General features: G+C 38.2%; 1 long non-coding RNA gene across 1 annotated transcript; it reads right to left on the reverse strand.

Moving 5' to 3' along the window:
• Window positions 1–243: 243 nt before the first annotated feature.
• LOC125169657 (uncharacterized) lies at window positions 244–2,620 on the reverse strand. Its single transcript, XR_007153756.1, has 3 exons — window positions 2,486–2,620; window positions 2,082–2,157; window positions 244–371 (listed from the first exon to the last, which is right to left on the reverse strand). It is a non-coding gene; the product is annotated as an uncharacterized LOC125169657 (long non-coding RNA).
• Between the last annotated feature and the right edge of the window lie 11,933 nt (window positions 2,621–14,553).

The raw sequence follows: 14,553 nt of genomic DNA on the forward strand, positions 1-14,553 counted from the left end.
TCTGATGCTTTTTAATTTGTCACCACACCACTGCTCCCTAGCCCCCATGCTCTGTCCCTTTCCATCTTTTCTCTTGTAGTATCTTTGTATACTACATCCCAGGATGATTCCATCTGGCTGTCATTTCTCTTTAGGATGGGCATTCTGGACCAGCAATTGCAGGTGGTACCTAGGTGGGAGGAAGAGAACCTTGTAAGTCATAGGAAAGATCCTCCCAGCAGAGTCATGTACAAGAGTGAGCTCTTTCAGACTTCTTCATGCCCAACAGAGACTGGCAGCACTGTGTGCCATGCACAGGCCTTCACCTCCATCTTGTCTGATGGATGGATGGGATAACTGTGATTGAGCATTCAGCTCTGCTTCTCATGTTTCTGGAAGACAGAGGAAAGGGGCAGTTATACCTTTATTCTGTCATTTAAATACTGGAAATCAATTGCTACTTTTAAATTGATATTTAATAATAGATAAAAGAACAATGGTCCTGAGGCAAAATGAGCCACCTCTGCTGCTTTCTGGCTATGCAACTTTGGACAAGTCTTCAAAGCTCTCTGAGCCTGTATTTTGTTATCTGTTAAATAGAGACAGTAATAAAGCCTGTGTAGTTTGACTCATGGGGTTGATACGGAGAACAATGAGAAAAAAGATGCGAAAGTACTTCAAATTGAATTTACTATATGTTAGGTGATGTCATGATTAATAATAATGTAATTATTTTGAAAAAAAGAAAATCACCAACTCTTTACGCCCATCTTAGTTAAAAATTTTGCAGGCCTCAGAAGGAGGGAGGTTCAAGAAAGTATTTCACTCACTCTGGATTATCTTTTTATTTCCAAGGGGACATTTCAAATTTTAAAAGGATGTGCCCTTCCAAGGAGTCATCTTAATTTTTAAAGAGCCCCAAATAAATCCCTTATAATTTTTATTATCCACTTTTATCACCCTTCTTTCCTTGCTACTGCAGCTTTAAAGTGAGCTGTCCATTATTTGTAGGAATCTTTTAAGTTCCAAAAATAAATGACCTTAGAACTCATCAAGAGTATCTCCAAAAGTCAGCTTGAGGGAATACTCTAAAAATCTCTGAAAGAATTTTATGTCCTTGTTCTGGAATGATGTTCTCAGAAAGCCCCATTAACCAGAATCTGAGTCTATTTCAGGTTTACTGGGTATTTGTCACCAAAGCAACTAATGAAGCATTTCTTACAGTCCCAGAACTCATTCATACTAGAAAACCTGACTCTCCTATTTTGGAAGAGCAAAACATATTGGCCCAAAATATTTATTGGTGGGTTTTAAAATTATCATTCATATCATATACTTCTTCAGTGAAGGTATTTCAAATATAGATCAAGAAAGTATGTCCCTTGTGTTTTATAGGGTATATCACTAGATTCACAAGAACTGGAAAAGTGATTCTGTATTTCATTCACCTTATTTAACTTTATAAAAGCTATACATTTCAATAACCCGTCGTCAATCATTCAACAAATATTGAAGAATGCCAATTCTGTTTCTAGAGCTGTTATAGGTGAATGGGGATATAGAGATGACACCAATGACAGAACTGAACATTTATTTTGAATTTAGGATGTGCCAGCAATTGCATTAAGCATGTGTTATCACATCAAATGCTTAAAACATTCTCATATATTAACTTCTGTTGTTGTAATACATAATTTTTTTTTGGATTACAACAAGAAATATTGATTTCTGGCTCATATTATATTGGGGTTGGGGGTCAGCTGCAGCACTGCTGGTCTGTTTTGGGACCTACATGTCTTCTCATTCTGAAAACCAGGTTAAAGCCACTTTCCGAGACAGCGAAAAGACTGATGGAAACTTGCAGTGCTTTTGAAATCATGTTTTCAGTCATGACAAACATCTCATTCATTCTGGTTCCTTTGGCCAAAGCAAATCACATAGCCACACCCAGAGCCAGTGGAGTGAACAAGTGTACTCCATCTACTGAGAAGACTGGCAATGGCAGTGAGAAGACAAATAATTATGAATAATCATGCAGTCTGCCCCAATTTGTTCTTCTGCTCACAAGATGCTTTCACCTCTCCCCAATTTCCCAAAAATACCAGGCATTGGGCGCAGATGTCCAGAATCTGGTGAATATATATCATGTCTGCTGGCTGCTCTTCTTGATTCAGTGACCTATGAGTAAAGTGAAAAGTTGTCAGTCCTCTTATTCTCCTAAACCCAATATAATACAATAGTGGAGTAGGGACACTTTATTAAAAAATTGGAAGAATGGGGGCACCTGCGTGGCTGAGTCAGTTGAGCATCCGACTCTTGATCTCAGCTCAGGTCATGATCTCACAGTTTGTTCGTTCAAACCCTTCGCTGGGCTCTGCACTGACAGCGTGGAACCTGTTTGGAGTTCTCTCTCCCCCCTCTCTCTGCCCCCACCACTCTTGCTCTCTGTCTCTCTCTAAAAATAAATATATATTTTTTTTAAATTGGAAGAATTGGAGGTACATACCAGTCACTGGTGAATAAAAGTTCTGATATTCCACTGAACAGAAGTTGCAAGTTCCTCTACACTAATGGTAGGGACTGTTCCTTGATTTGCTCCAGTGATATTTTCTGGGAGTCATTTCTTAGTCTGTGTTCTCCACGATGTTTGATTGGACAACTCTTCCTTTTCCGTTATCCTCCTTGGCCTTTTCTGAAGTGAGTATCAGAAAAGATGCCATTTGTGACTGACAGGCTATCTCAGATTGCTTCACACCTGTAGAAGACTAGGGACCCAAGAGTTATTTATGATTTGAATAGTTGTAGTCTCTTCTAATCCAGGCTGGGAGTACTTTGGCAACAGCTCTCTACAAAATTTCTTTTTTCTTTTTAATCAGTTTGATCCCAACAAGTTTCATGTGAGTCAATAACCATACCCATAACTTTTCAAGAAATACCTTCATAGATACTTTGATCTTATCAAGCTTCAGATGGATGCACCTTTAGTGTCTTTTCCCTGAGCCATTTGTCTAACTGAGATCATTTACTAAGGCCATATTAATCTAATCAGTAGACTTGACTAAGGGTGTGTTGGATCTGTGAACAATCTTTGTCTGAATTTTAGATTCTTTAACTTGTTAGAAATAAGAAAGTTTCAATTTTCAATCCTAAAATTTCTGAAATTTCTGGATATTTGCAGCTCTGCTGGACTCTTCTTGGCAGTGCTCCCTGTGTCTTCTAGTTCCCGAACCCAGGATGAAGAAGTAGCCGCTATACGAGACTTGATGGTCTCAGGGTGGAGGTCAGAACACAAGAGCTCATCTAAAAACCTCTGCTCAGATGAGGCAAATGGTTCATCTATTTATGGCTCATCTCGGCAAGTCACAAGGCACTCATATCCAATCAGTGGCATGAGGATGTCTACAGGGAACACTGGAAAAGATGAAAAGGAAATGGATAATTGTGAACAAATGATACAAATCCATGCCTCATGAGGTAGATACTGCTATAACTCTCTTGATAGAGATGGAAATTGAGGCACAGAGAGCTTGAGGACCTCTCTTGGACCTTGTCCTCTATCTTCTTAGTAGTAGAGCCAAGATTTCATCTTAGGGAGTCTAACTCCATGATGTTGAATCATTTTCTAGACTCTTCCTCTGGGAACTCTCATTTTTGTCGAACAATCTGTATCATCTTGTCTAAATTTTCAGCAGGCTCCAATGAAAACAATTTTCGTGGAAGACTCAAATACAGGAATAATAACGCTTTTTGTAAAAATGCTGTGACAGATTTCTTCAAGAAATAATTCATTAAATTGATGCCAATTATAACTTGTGAGATCATAAAGCTCAATGCAGGAATACTGAAAACATGACAGTACTCTTAGGGCAGCATATTGAATAACTGGATCTCTTCAGAGAAGCTCTCAGCTCCCTCTCAGAATTGCTATGCTACACTCTCACCTAGACTCTGAGAATATAAAAACTTAAGATATCAAATAGTGAAATGAGTTCAAATTCCTGAGCATTACACTCAGTTAAGGAAATATTTTGTGACAAATCTTAAAATATTTGTCATTATTAGCCCAAGTCTCTGGATTCAAAAGTTCTTTTAAAATAACATGGTCAGAAAACAGCAATTAAAGCCATATGTTACAAGCCTGTTGTAGCAAGAATTCCAAGTGAGGTGTTTTTGTCCTTGACCCTTCATCCTTTTCCTACTCTCATTTCTTCAGAACTGGCTCAGATTTTCCTGGAAGAAGAATTTTTTGTAAATTTCATTCAGGCTCATCTCCAGAGAGGCATGGAGATCAGACCTACTATAGACTGCAGGTCCCAAACACTCCCTAAATAAATATATTTATATACACATTAAACAAAATTAAAATAAAAGCAAGAATGGCCTTGAGGAAAGTCATAAAACACAGCTGACACCCTGAATGATGTGTACAAGATAGGAGGAGCAAGGAGAGAAGTGATTTGGTTTTATGGAACTGGTTCTACACTGCTTTATGGAGGTAGCCAATCAGGGCGGCAAGAATGAGGTAACCACTGCAAACCTATTGGCAGTAAGTTAGTCAGAGATAATCCGGGGCTAGACATATGCGCTGGGAGTCCTTCTGGAGAAAAATGAGCCAGCACCATTGGTATTTATTCATACAGTGGAATATACCATGTGCAAGCAGCTACTTTTTCCCTGAAAATTTCTTCACCCACTGAATTAGCATAGATTACAGGATGGACGATATCCAACTCTTTGTAGCTTTAATGGCATAGAAAGTTTATTTTTCACTGGAATCATAGTCTATTTGGTGGGTGGCCTCCCATGCATCAACTCTGGCACATCCCCCCCATCCTTCCATCTTGTGACTCTGCCATCTTTGGAGTCTCAGAGTTTTCCACCAGAGGTTTCTGGTAGTGGTGTCTTTCGCATTTGCCCACGTGTCATAGAACTCAGTCACATGGCTCCACATAACTGTATGGGACACTGTGCAATTCAGTTTTCCTGGAGGACTAAGAAGCGGGTGTATGAGTTTGAAGAATGTATTACCAAGCCTTGTAGCTTCTTACCCCCTACAGGTAAGAATTGAGTGATGTCTACTTACCGTGAAGAAGAATGCAACTGTTAAGTCAGAGGAGTTCTCTGCTCTTTGGTAAAAGAAATGTTGAGCCCTTGGCATCTGGTACAGAGCTCTTCACGGTTCAGTTCCAACCTACCTAGTTTCACCTCTTGCTGCTCACTGCCCAGCCTCCACCTTCCCTACCACATGCATGTAACACTCCTACCAGATCAGACTAGTGGCTATTCTTTGAATGTGTCACATATCTTCACACCTTTGGGCATTTGCAAATGTTTCCTGTTTGAAACACCAACTCACCCTACACATAAGAACAAGCTCAGACAGCTATTTTTCTATGAGACTTTCCTTGAACTCCCTCCTGCAGGCCCAATTAATTACCACCTTCCTGACACTCCCAAAATATCCTATATATTACTTTACCATAACTTACTATGTTGCATCTTTCTTATTTGCTTGCCTACATGTCTTTTACCTGTGCTGTAAAATGATAACTGAATCTACACCTGGGAGTCCTGAAGGCTGTCACTGTCTCACTGAAGAAACTCTTAGTGAACATAAGAATCAAACCATAAAAGACTCTTAAATACAGAGAACAGAGCCGGGATTGCTGGAGAGGAGGTGAGGAGGGATGGGCTAATGGGTGATGGGCACTTAGGAGGGCACTTCTGGGGAAGAATACTGGGTATCATATGTAAGAGATGAATCACTGGGTTTTTCTCCTGAAACCAGGACTACACTGTATGTTAGCTAACTTGAATTTAAATAGAAAAAAAAAAAGAAAAAGTAAACAAAGTCATATGAAAATAGAAATGAAAAGAACTTACCTTTATGCTAAACGGATAGAAGAACATGACATACCTGATATTATTCTGCATTTTTAAAGATGTACATGTCAAGCTATATGAATAAATTGAGAACTCTTCTTAAAAAAAAAAAAAAGGAATCAGCCAAAATTTGGAATCAATAAAAAGACTGAGTTTTATTGAAGAAAAGTTGTAAGCTGTTTGGAAATGTGTTCTAGATGCATTATTCATCTCTGGAGAAATATAAAAACTAAAAGTGTAAGTAATGCATTTCTGAGGCCAAGATAATCATGATGTTGTGTTCTTTGCACTGCTCACCACAGTGCTGGTTCAGGTGCATGGAAAAGAATAAAACCGAGCTCAGGGAGAGCCTCTGATGAAATGCAATCTCCACAAATTTTCATGGAGGAAGCCTCAAGTTTTGGAGAAGTGCAGAAAAGAAATAAGCTTATATTAACATTTCATTGCATGATCCCTGCAAAGGGTGCCCTTCCATGGGGGACTGTTCAAAGCTCTGAGCTGAGCCCTGCTGAGACTTACTCGGAATCCTTCTTTCCCAATAAATAGGCCTGAATTTCCACCTTACCAAAGTCAACACAGACAGCTAGAGTTCAAAAGAAAATTTTCCATTACCATAACGGATTGTAATAAAAAGCATTGGTTGAGCCTCTTCCTCTCTCTTTATCTTGGCATTTATGACTCTAGGTTTAGTAACTTTCAGGGTAAAATGAGTTCACTCCTTATTCAGATTTTTTTTTTTATTTTTTGCACTCCTCATTTCATGTGGTTGTATTTATACAAGCTCACAACCTCTCTCCTGGCTCTGATTCCTCAATGCCTCAGGCCAGACCTTCTAAGACAGACTTTCCCAGCAGTCAATGCTGTGGTTATTGCTCCCAGTTTGGTTAAAAATAGACCTTGTACTGCTGCTTCAATCCTTAAAGAATAAGAGGTGAGGTCATTTTCTGCTTGGAGAGTGGATCCAGACTGAGTGATTGGCACTAGCACATTCAATTGCAGAAGAAACAGGTGTTAAAGTGACTTCTCCCATCCTATTAAATATCCTTTTCACACATTGATTCACAGACATGTTTCCATTCTCATGACTGAATAGGCAACGCTGTAATTTGTCCGCTCCATCCATTTTTTCCTACCCCTTGGCATCAGAATCTGCCTAGATAGTCTATTGTCTCCCTAAGTTTCTGCCCAAGGTGAGTGCTAGAGGGATGATCTTATGAAATTAAGCAGCGAAAAGCAACAGGCATGTAATTTGCCAGGGCTAGCAGGCAACTGGTAATGGGCTTCCTCCTACTGCTTTTCATAAGCTTTCTGATAATAGCTCTAAGTTACTAAAACTTCAAGCCACAGAAATGACTCCACCACAAAACTGGGGACAAGGCAGGGGCATGTATAGAAAGAGAGAGAATTCTTAAATGAAAGTACCAGACACTAGAAATAAGGAAAGTATCAATTAGACTTCTTTCAAGTCTTTCAGCTATTGTATAACATATTACGCATAGGATATGTGGAAACCAACAAAACATGTTTACACTTGAGCAGGCTAGTTCTGTGCAAACCTCCTAGTACAAAAATCAGGGTTAAGAAGACAACTTTAGCTGTAAGTCCCAAAACTGGGCAAATGAGGACAGAATAAAAAAAAAGGTAGATTTTAAAGAAAACTGTGTCCTAATGCCAGTTTCAATATTGAACATATCCCTGACTTTGAACAAATTACTTCATTACTTGAGACCTCAGTTTCTTCGTGTGCAAATTGAGGAAGTAAAATTAGGTGATCTCCAAGGTCACTTCTGGCTTTAATGTTCTGTGCATGCCACATCTGTATATCATATCATCTGGAAAATCAATTCCATTGTTACTGCTTTTAATTTATGTCACTAGAAAATGGCCATAACTGTGAAATTAATCTCTTGTTGGTTTGTCTTACTATTTTCAATTCTGAAAGAGTCTGTGTCTATGTGTGTATATGCATGTCTAGGATATATATTTGTGTAGGGTGCTGTATTCAGATTTGAAATCCTTAAAGTAACCAAGTAAAACCATTGTGTTTAGGAGACTAAAAACCAGAGGGTCAGGCTCAGGGAAACTTAGTACTTTTCTTTCTCTCCTTTTTAAAAGTTTTCTTCCAATGACCCATTCCCTTCTCTGGCTTCTCTTTCAGAATCTGAGAAAGCCTCCTGTAGAGGCTGGAGAGGCCTCTAAGCACCATGCTTCTACTGCTGCTTACAAAGATCACGATCATCCACTCAGGGAAGGTTAAGGATAGTTAACAGAAGACCCGGAAGTGTACCAGACTGGAGAGGAGGCTAACTGGGACCAGGGGCAGCTAAGGATAACACCGAAATGGTGAGGAAGCAGTTTTGAATTTTCAGGCCAGTAGACTTTTTGTAGGTTCAGAAGTACCCTAAGCAAGATTCTTTGATGACTTCTTGTTCTACAGTTGGAAGTATTTTGGTGTCAGCTGGCTAAAGTGCATAAAGCAAAAATCAGTATTTCTTTGAACATGTGCTTTTGCAAAGTTTAGTCTTCCTCAGCCTGGTTATTTGAACTTGTGCTATAAATTCCTCTGTATGCATGTTTCAAATAACAGACATTATTTCCCTTTATTCTTACTTAAACTAAATATAGACAGGAGAAAAACAGTTTCAAAACAAGAATTAAAAAAATAATAAAATTCCATGGTACAGATTCAACATAATGCTCCAAATTATTTTTATATAACTGGGCTAAGATAGTTGGCCTAGTGATTTTTAGCTGGATTTTATGTGTGTGTCCAGCAGAGTGCTATTAAAGAAGTTAAAGCAGATTCCATCTTGCTGCTAAGCTGATGCTGGTGTTGGAAATAAGACCTGGCTGGTGAGTGGGTAGGGGGCTCATTAGGTGTCTGTTTGAGGTACTGAGGGCTCCTGGAAGGAAACCAGCCTAAGGAAAAAGGCAATGGGATCCAGACTTAACCCAGTAATAAAGCCGTATTACATGTTGGATGAGGGGAATACTGAGTCTTTCACTCTGCTTTATTCTTGGCTGCTTTCCACTAAATTCATATCCCAGGAAAAATGTTTCCCTACATAAGGACTGTTGTCCTAAAAATTCTCATAAGATGCGGCGGGGGGGGGCACAGGGAACAGATCCAGGGGCCCCAGTGTAATGAGTTGATGATCAGTGGACATGATGACCTTCAGGGAGGGCAGTGAGTGTGCTCAGCAGACATGACGTGAATGACGGTGCAGACAGTGGAGGCAGGTGCCTGTGGATATGCTTCCTGAAGGCAGCATGGGAATGTACGGATGAGGCTGTCTTGGACAGGTATTGCTATGCCCCACAAAGGCTAGACACCACGAAAGGGAAATATTAAAGAACCCTGGAGACACATTCTGAAGGTCCCTAGAAATACCTGAAACAAGGGGACACTGAATGCAGGGAACCAGGCAAGACCAAAACGCAGCAAAATTACAGTGACAGAGGATAAAATTTTTAGTTTGCCCTCTTGGAGCTTATAATCTAGTTGGGAAGACAAGACTATCACACCTGAAAGACTAGGAAATGATAAGAATAGGAAGTGATCAAACACTACTGCATTTTGAGATTACATTTGGCCTAATCATAGTGGCCTTTGTGAAGAGTGTGGAATATGACATGGTCTTAAAGACAGAGTGGGCATTGAGTAGGCAAAGAGTCTTCTAGAAGGGGTGACAACTGCAGTCCAATAACAAAGCCTTCTTACAGGTACACTGAGCCCTTGCCACATGCCATGGAACTCATTAGGCATTTTATGTGGAGCATGACTAATCCTCACAAAAACTGGTAAGGAAGATTTTATTTTCATCACTGTACAGAGGTGAAAAATGGAGGTTTGGCTAAATTAAGTGATTTTCCTTATTTGCAGTTAGCAAGGGGGACAGCTGAGTCAAGAGCGGATCACAGATCCACCTGTTTTCTAAAGCAGTGAGAATAAGAATGTGGCACAACAGTTAGGATCCAAGCCAAGCCAAGGTTTGTGTGCTGTTGTGTAAGGAAAGGGGAAGTCGCTGGTGACTTTTTGGTGGTGCTGGGTGGGGGGAAGACCACCATGGTATTAATCATGGTTGGGCTAATTAATCAGGAATTGAGATAGGAAGAGCTTGAAAATAAAGACAATCTATATAAGGTACACTAAGTGCACGTATATAAATAAAGGTGCATTTAGTAATCTAGACCTTATGGAATGAAAACGAATAGTGAATTGAACAACATTTGAAAGGAAGAAACTACAGGCCTTGGTGACTTCCTCTTAATAAGGACTATAAAGCCTAAAGAGAATTGGAAAACTCTCAGGAAATGCTGCCTTCTATTTGGTGGGCCAGGTTCTGGCAAAGCTGGGTCAAACCATAAATCCAGGTCAGAACCAGAGGCCAGAGATCCCCAGACTCATGAAACTGGAACTGAAATCAAGCTCAGGAATTGGTCACAAGACTGGGCCCAGAACCAGGCACTGGATGGGATGAGAAGGGCTGGTGATAAGGACCCCTCTGATATCCTGAAGTCCTTGTCAGGCCCAATCAAGGGTGTAGGCAAAACAAGAGATTTCTATAGACCAAAACCAGAGTCCCACAGAGTATAATAAGCACAGAACTGAGATGAAATCAGGAATTTCATTTGTCTTTGTTCCAAGCAAGGAGACCAAGGGAAGCAATCAGCATCCAACCTTTTAGAATTATAGTTTTAACTGAACTGTATTTTAGCATTTTCTCAATCTTTAAAAGTGGTTAGGTTCTACTTACATACATGATATTCCTCAGCTGAAATAATAAGTTATAGTGCCCTAATTCTCATCCTGGATTGTGTGTGTGTGTGTGTAAAATTGTCTAATGTTAAAATGTATCACTAATTTATTTTCTAGTGTCTAGGTTAGAATATAACTATGAGATATATATCAAATGAATTTCATGGCTATAGTCCAAATGTAACAAATGAATCATTTAAAACTATCCGCATATTGGTGATGCCAAATTTTTCATTTTCTTCCATTTTATAAATGCATCGTATCTCAGCTCAAAATCAATCTATTAACCTTGAAAACATTTTGAGCTGGAATGAAGGTTAGCAGTGAACTTTGCGACCTTCCACGTGATATTAGTCATATTTAGCAATTATTATTGGCTTTGAGTAATGAGCCAGTTGAGACAGGAACAGTAACATGGTGGTTACCAATAAACTAGACTTCAGAGACCACAGGGAAAATAAAGAGTATGCAAAATCAGGCTTTTTAAGCCTCAACCTTGTCCGCCCTAAAGCTCCTGCCTTTAAAAAGAAACTGAACATCTTGGCAGCTATTCTGATAAATTACACATAAAATACTCTAGTAAAATCTTTGTTATGAGATAAGGAATTCTGTTCAATGAATTTGAAAGGCACCCAAAGACTAAAACAACGACGTGTCTGCCTTCTAAACTTCCATTGGGATGTGTCTGATGGATTTCCCAGGTGCCAGGACTGTTGATCCTGCCATGAGCCTGGAGGAACAATACAGGTATGAGCTGAGCAGCATTATTTTAAAAATTAAAGCCCAAGTAAATGCCTCAACTAAAAATGCCTTAGGAATACATAAATATATTATCCTCTGGATGAATTTTATATTACATTATATTGATTTTAACACAATATAAAATATAACATAGATACTTTTGGATTCATAATGTGAAAGAACAGTTAATGGTTTGCCCATATGGGACATATGAAAATGCTTCCCTTAAATTCTTTTGCCGTGTTTTATGGATATTTGAGTTTCATACAACTAACACAGTTTGGAGACTTGTTGCCATAAATGGAATATTTTTCATCTCTATTATTTGTTAGACATCAAATAAAACAGTGCCATCTTTACTGTAAAAGGGCCCAACTTCACAGAATTTGAAAAGTATGTTAGTTGTATTGTTTTCTTAATTTTAAAATATTTTAGATATAAACAATCTCATTTCATCTGTGGTCCTTAAAATATATGTAATTTTATAATATTACTCACAGAGGAAACACTAGATTTACCTCTAATGCCAAATATCAAGTATCTTCTACTTCTAAATTGGATGAAGTTTTTAAAAAGTTAGTTTCCTAGAATCTTTGCCTATGTTAACTTAAAGGTGAAAAACATTAATTTACATTAATTAAAAATTAATATAAAAAGATAGTCAAACCACAACTGTAAGCTGTGAAATTTAGAAATTTGGTACGAAAGATAAACCATCTCTGTTAGAATTGTGGGTAATAGAAAGTCACTTCTGGTAAATAAACTCAATGACCCTTCCAGAGAGAGAAAGAAATTACCAATGGCTGCTGACTCCAGAAATTCTTCCAAGAAACCTAGAATCATGAAAATTCATTCAGTGGAGTTAGGAGACATAGTCCAATTATCTTGGGAACCAGAAAATTTTCTACCAATTGTTGGGTAGATTCTAGCCAAGTTTTTTTTTTTTTTCCTTTTCCTGTCTTTTGGTTTTGCTCATTGTTGCATTGTATTAGCTGAAAATGTTCCGAATAGCTATAGCAAAAAGAACGAAAGATGGGTGGACAAACCTGGTATACTTTCGGTTGTATCCCATTGCCCATCTACTACACTACTAGGTTCATTGTAGGTGCTCAATTCTTATTGCATTAAAACTATCCCCACAGAAAACGGAACTCCTCGGAAAATGGAAGCCTCCTCTTCTAGGAAAGATCCAGATACAGATCTTTGGGAGGGATTTCAGAATGAGCAATGGATCTGACCTATTGAGGCCCCAGAATACATTGGTTCCTGGCTAGGAAAAGGATCCAGAGGCCAGGTGAACCAAAACAATTTGCAGATAGATTTGAGTCTTATTGTACAAGACAACTGATTAATTCTGGGGTACACTAGTGGAGGACTGTGGCTGATACAGGTTTTATCCCTACAATTTTCAGCAATAGACAGCAATAGAGGATTAAATCAAAAACTCGTCTTGAAGTTAGTGTTTCACCAAGACCATGTTTATAGACATATTAGAATTTACTTTTAGTCTTTCTTTGTGGCAAGTAACAATGTACGTGTTTTGTTTAACCTCTTCAGATGTTTTGAAATGTTTTGGTTTAACTGGCGTGTACTTTATTAATGGCAGTTCATCTCATAGATCTCTTAATGACTTGGCTTAAGAACAAAATTAAACTTCCTGAATTTGATTTCTCTAAAACATATCCACCAAATGCAATTGCCCTTTCTGTCAAATAAGCCCTTACTGGTTTGTAAGTCTGAAGTGATTTTTTTTTCCCTCTCATTATGGTTGTTCCAAGACTCTTGACATTCTCTAAATCATCTTTCGCTGAGTACAAGAGGTCCATGAGGAAGTCAAGATCGATGATAGACTTCATCTCTCTTGAATTTTAATGCAAATGTCTGTTCCCCTAATCAAACAAAGGTTAAAAAAGGAAATCAAATTAGCTTATTACAAAAGCCAGCATAACTGAACTGACAAGAAAAATGCTTTCTGTATGAAAAGCCTTTAATCAATACCTTAAATAAGAATGTCACTGGAAAGAAGGGTTCATATGTGGTCAGTTATAATCTGCAAATCAATATGTTCTTTTTAATAAATATTTGACCACAGTAGCTCAATAGGCATTGCACATAAAAGCTTCTTTCTTTAAACCAAAATGAAACAAAATTACAGCATAAATGTAATGTTCAGGGCATAACTAAAGCTGTGAGGGAATTCAGGGTTAGGGCTATTTCACCTTTTAATCATTGCATATTAAAAACAGATTTTCTTAGTACCTTGTTTCATGTACCAGTCCCTTACGTAATCTATCTGTTCAAAAGAAAATGATGTTGGAAAAGAAATTACTTATTAGAGATAGATCTAGGTTCAAGTCTCCTATTCTAGGTTTAGTTTGACTATCTGGAAGTATTTAATCAAATACTCTACATGCAATAAAGCTTCAATTTTGGCAGGTTTTTAACTCAAGTCTATAAAAATGAAGCCATGTGGCAGGTGACTTTTTATAAATAAGTATACTTCCATTGTATTCCATCAAACCACAATCAGTGAATATCTAAGCACTTTCTTCATGCATAGTAGCATGTGTATAGGTTGTTTGCATTGTTACCAACATGACTTGGAATCTTCCACTTATTGGATGTGTGATCTTAGGCACATCACTTAATTTTCCATACTAGAAAGTATGTTAACAGGGATGCCTGGGGGGCTCAGTCAGTTAAGCGTCTGACTTCAGCTTAGGTCATGATCTCATAGTTCATGGGTTCAAGCCCCACGTTGGGCTGTGTGCTGACAGCTCAGAGCTTGCAGCCTGCTTCTCATTGTGTATCTCTCTCTCTCTCTCTCTCTCTCTCTCTATTTCTCCCCTGCTTGTTCTCTCTCTCTCTCTCAAAAATAAATAAACATTAAAAAAAAGTATATTAACATACTGTCTGGCTCATTATAAATGACAAATTGTAACTCTTACTATGAATTATTATTACTTGAATTCTGATGGTGGACATAGAAAAAAACATAATTTAATGCACAATTTTGGTTTTAACAGCTCAGTAGCATCCAGGAGAATTAAATAAAATATACCTTGGAACAACCCATCGGACCATTGGAGATACCTAACCATAATCTATAATTTTACTTTATGTCTTTAATTTGCTTACTTTCACTTTTGACATCAAATGAGAGAGTGGGAAATATGTTTTTTTACTTCTCT

Source organism: Prionailurus viverrinus, chromosome B4, assembly GCF_022837055.1.
Source record: "Prionailurus viverrinus isolate Anna chromosome B4, UM_Priviv_1.0, whole genome shotgun sequence".
NCBI lineage: Eukaryota > Metazoa > Chordata > Mammalia > Carnivora > Felidae > Prionailurus > Prionailurus viverrinus.